The sequence below is a fragment of the Schistocerca americana genome, unplaced genomic scaffold (genome assembly GCF_021461395.2).
Source record: "Schistocerca americana isolate TAMUIC-IGC-003095 unplaced genomic scaffold, iqSchAmer2.1 HiC_scaffold_401, whole genome shotgun sequence".
NCBI lineage: Eukaryota > Metazoa > Arthropoda > Insecta > Orthoptera > Acrididae > Schistocerca > Schistocerca americana.
The window spans coordinates 80,001-85,000 of NW_025726128.1; the positions used below are offsets into that span (position 1 = coordinate 80,001).

The 5,000-nt window shown below is 53.7% G+C and overlaps 1 non-coding gene across 1 annotated transcript in view; it reads left to right on the top strand.

Annotated features, from left to right (window-relative positions):
- Positions 1-3,903: 3,903 nt before the first annotated feature.
- LOC124582193 overlaps positions 3,904-5,000 on the top strand; it is a 1,910-nt gene continuing 813 nt past the window's right edge. Inside the window, exon 1 of the ribosomal RNA XR_006973785.1 lies at positions 3,904-5,000. This exon is cut by the window's right edge and continues 813 nt beyond it. This is a non-coding gene — a ribosomal RNA (small subunit ribosomal RNA).

Here is a 5,000-nt window from a genome sequence, read left to right on the forward strand (position 1 = left end):
CGGAAGGGCGCAGCGTCCCCCACCCCAGACATGTGACGTCACACTATCGGTATTGACGACTAGACTGATTCCTTATAATCATTTGCGATACACCGGTGGAAGCTGCCGAGACGAGTAACTACATAGCGGGCTCGCCGTGTCACTAATGTACAGAGATACAATAGTTTCGACTGGAACCGGATTAAACGTATACACGGCGCTGATTAGTAATAGATAGAGCCATCAGAATACAGATAATGTATACAACTGTCCGTATACATGCTGAAAGACTCTGCTCACAATCACACGTCAGCCAGACACTCTTATCACGCACTACTCTCTGCCTGTAACAGGCACACAGACAATATGTAAGCACCAGCATGGAACAACACCCAGTGCATCCTCTCTGCCACATTAGACAATCCACACTATCATAACCAGACCGGGAGGTCCACTCACAAAACAGAATATCTCACCCTTCCGACAACCACCATTGCTCAGCTAAGCCACCAACACCCACACATGTCCTACACAGGGGTGCACCCAACATCACAATACTGCCTCCTGTCACACCACACAAACAATGGCAGGAATGAAAGACACAGGTCTGCCACAAGCATGGAATCAGAGCGCCGCCTGTTATGAGCCAAAGGTGCACCCTGACGTGGCAAATCAGATGATGCCGCAGTCATTTACTTACGATAATCACAATCAACAAACCGGCCCCCCCCCCCCCCCCAAAACACCTTTCCTTACAACAATGTGTACCTTAACCTAACCCGTATTGTACCTTAACCTAACCCGTATTGTACCTTAACCTAACCCGTATTGTACCTTAACCTAACCCGTATTGTACCTTAACCTAACCCGTATTGTACCTTAACCTAACCCGTATTGTACCTTAACCTAACCCGTATTGTACCTTAACCTAACCCGTATTGTACCTTAACCTAACCCGTATTGTACCTTAACCTAACCCGTATTGTGCCTTAACCTAACCCGTATTGTGCCTTAACCTAACCCGTATTGTGCCTTAACCTAACCCGTATTGTGCCTTAACCTAACCCGTATTGTGCCTTAACCTAACCCGTATTGTGCCTTAACCTAACCCGTATTGTGCCTTAACCTAACCCGTATTGTGCCTTAACCTAACCCGTATTGTGCCTTAACCTAACCCGTATTGTGCCTTAACCTAACCCGTATTGTGCCTTAACCTAACCCGTATTGTGCCTTAACCTAACCCGTATTGTGCCTTAACCTAACCCGTATTGTGCCTTAACCTAACCCGTATTGCGCCTTAACCTAACCCGTATTGCGCCTTAACCTAACCCGTATTGCGCCTTAACCTAACCCGTATTGCGCCTTAACCTAACCTATATTGCGCCTTAACCTAACCTATATTGCGCCTTAACCTAACCTATATTGCGCCTTAACGTAACCCGCGTTGCGCCTTAACGTAACCCGCGTTGCGCCTTAACGTAACCCGCGTTGCGCCTTAACGTAACCCGCGTTGCGCCTTAACCTAACCCGCGTTGCGCCTTAACCTAACCCGCGTTGCGCCTTAACCTAACCCGCGTTGCGCCTTAACCTAACCCGCGTTGCGCCTTAACCTAACCCGCGTTGCGCCTTAACCTAACCCACGTTGCGCCTTAACCTAACCCACGTTGGGCCTTAACCCAACACACGTTGGGCCTTAACCCAACACACGTTGGGCCTTAACCCAACACACGTTGGGCCTTAACCCAACACACGTTGGGCCTTAACCCAACACACGTTGGGCCTTAACCCAACACACGTTGGGCCTTAACCCAACACACGTTGGGCCTTAACCCAACACACGTTGGGCCTTAACCCAACACACGTTGGGCCTTAACCCAACACACGTTGGGCCTTAACCCAACACACGTTGGGCCTTAACCCAACACACGTTGGGCCTTAACCCAACACACGTTGGGCCTTAACCCAACACACGTTGGGCCTTAACCCAACACACGTTGGGCCTTAACCCAACACACGTTGGGCCTTAACCCAACACACGTTGGGCCTTAACCCAACACACGTTGGGCCTTAACCCAACACACGTTGGGCCTTAACCCAACACACGTTGGGCCTTAACCCAACACACGTTGGGCCTTAACCCAACACACGTTGGGCCTTAACCCAACACACGTTGGGCCTTAACCCAACACACGTTGGGCCTTAACCCAACACACGTTGGGCCTTAACCCAACACACGTTGGGCCTTAACCTGCTCTGTAATTGTCATACGACGCGTTAAATTAGTGTAGTGTTGCCTAACTGCAACCCCCGCAATATAGTTTGCTACCCGCACTGCCCGGTCCCCAGAGTATCGCTTCATGTTAAACACCTTGCAGCTATACACTGTAATGCGGATGGCAGCAGGACGTACATGCTCAATGCCCTTCGCAGTTGTTCATTGGCATTCGCATGGCGAAGCACAGCCTACGTTGTGGTACGGCTTGTGTCAACTGTCCGCTGATGTTGTACGTCCAAATCACACACTGTACTGCACATTGGTCCTCATGTACTGAATGATACATCGTGGTACATGTGTGACCGTACCACGACTGCGCCAACAACGGCGAACCATACGGTCCAAATATTGTGCACTCAGCTACGTGTCGTCTCCCTATAAGAGCTGGATTGCAGTATGGTATGCCGTGGATGGCGATCAGCATGAGCCGTCTGTTGATGTAGTGGCGCGTGTTGTCAGACGTAGTCGTCTCTTCTCACTCACCGTGATAGCATGGTGCACTGCGTTCCACATCTGCGACATGCGACAGAGGCCGGTTGACAGTCGTTCGCGCAATGGACATCGCATACGTACGGGGGCCACCTTCCACGTGTTCGCGAAGCGTGCACATGTTGTTGCGTGTATGTGGGCAGACATAGTGTGTCGTGACACCTGACACAGGCATGCAACAATCGTTGAATTTGCAAATGGCGATGGACGTCTACGTTTGCTGGTGACGTTACGCAAATGAACAACTGGTAAACCGTTGTGGTGCGGTTGTTCTCGCTAGAGGTGAATCAGTGATGGCGACGATCGGTTGAGCTACCAACCGGTTGTTTCAGCGATACCCACCATGCCCACGAACGTGAATGGCATGTGGGTGTGAAGCGATACGCGGCGGTGGCTGGGTGGGACCGTCCCCGGCCGGTGAGGGGGGGCCTCCCGGCGTGCTGGCCGCGCGGTGCGTGGGCGCACGCGCTACAGCCGGCTGGTGGGGGCGGCCAGTGGCAGGCGCGCCGGCCGACGGAGGCGGCAGGCGGCGCAGCTGCGCGCCGGCGCACCCTGCACGCGGCGCCGTGCGGCCAAAGTAGGTCCTCGCGGGCCCGGTGCGAAGCGCGGTGGACATCTGCAGTGTGCTGGTCCGATTGAGGACTGTGTGCGCTGAGGATGCGCCGCCGCCCGGCGCTCGGCGCCGCGACGCCGTCTGCTGCTCGGTCGCCTCTGCGGTTCTCGCAGGTGGTTTGTATCGCAGCTGTGCGGACGTGTTGGCGCGTTCGCTTCGGCACCCAAGTGGGGCTTTTGTCCTTCTGTGGCGCTGGCGTTGGAGCTGCCGGCCACCGTAGGTGGCGCGTGTTGTCTCCCGCCGGCAATGCCACGACAGCACGCTCCCGGGCCTCTGTCGGCAGCGGCAAGCTCAGTTGGGAGCACGGGTGGTCGCACCTAAAGCGTCTACTCGCCAAACTCCGGGCGATTGCGCCTCTCTCGAACCCGACCAAGTACTTAGGACGGCGCTGCGCGCCGCCGGGACCTGAGAGGGTTTCGAGGTGTATTGTGCAGGGGAGCTCAGCCTCCTCCTGTTTGCAGAATAATTGAGCGGACGCTTGCGTGTTCGCGCGGGCCCCCGGGACACACTCCCGGGCGGCCGGCTGCTCAGCTCTAGTTGACGCAGCTCCCTGGTTGATCCTGCCAGTAGTCATATGCTTGTCTCAAAGATTAAGCCATGCATGTCTCAGTACAAGCCGCATTAAGGTGAAACCGCGAATGGCTCATTAAATCAGTTATGGTTCCTTAGATCGTACCCACGTTACTTGGATAACTGTGGTAATTCTAGAGCTAATACATGCAAACAGAGTCCCGACCAGAGATGGAAGGGACGCTTTTATTAGATCAAAACCAATCGGTCGGCTCGTCCGGTCCGTTTGCCTTGGTGACTCTGAATAACTTTGGGCTGATCGCACGGTCCTCGTACCGGCGACGCATCTTTCAAATGTCTGCCTTATCAACTGTCGATGGTAGGTTCTGCGCCTACCATGGTTGTAACGGGTAACGGGGAATCAGGGTTCGATTCCGGAGAGGGAGCCTGAGAAACGGCTACCACATCCAAGGAAGGCAGCAGGCGCGCAAATTACCCACTCCCGGCACGGGGAGGTAGTGACGAAAAATAACGATACGGGACTCATCCGAGGCCCCGTAATCGGAATGAGTACACTTTAAATCCTTTAACGAGTATCTATTGGAGGGCAAGTCTGGTGCCAGCAGCCGCGGTAATTCCAGCTCCAATAGCGTATATTAAAGTTGTTGCGGTTAAAAAGCTCGTAGTTGGATTTGTGTCCCACGCTGTTGGTTCACCGCCCGTCGGTGTTTAACTGGCATGTATCGTGGGACGTCCTGCCGGTGGGGCGAGCTGAAGGCGTGCGACGCGCCTCGTGCGTGCTCGTGCGTCCCGAGGCGGACCCCGTTGCAATCCTACCAGGGTGCTCTTGAGTGAGTGTCTCGGTGGGCCGGCACGTTTACTTTGAACAAATTAGAGTGCTTAAAGCAGGCAAGCCCGCCTGAATACTGTGTGCATGGAATAATGGAATAGGACCTCGGTTCTATTTTGTTGGTTTTCGGAACCCGAGGTAATGATTAATAGGGACAGGCGGGGGCATTCGTATTGCGACGTTAGAGGTGAAATTCTTGGATCGTCGCAAGACGAACAGAAGCGAAAGCATTTGCCAAGTATGTTTTCATTAATCAAGAACGAAAGTTAGAGGTTCGAAGGCGA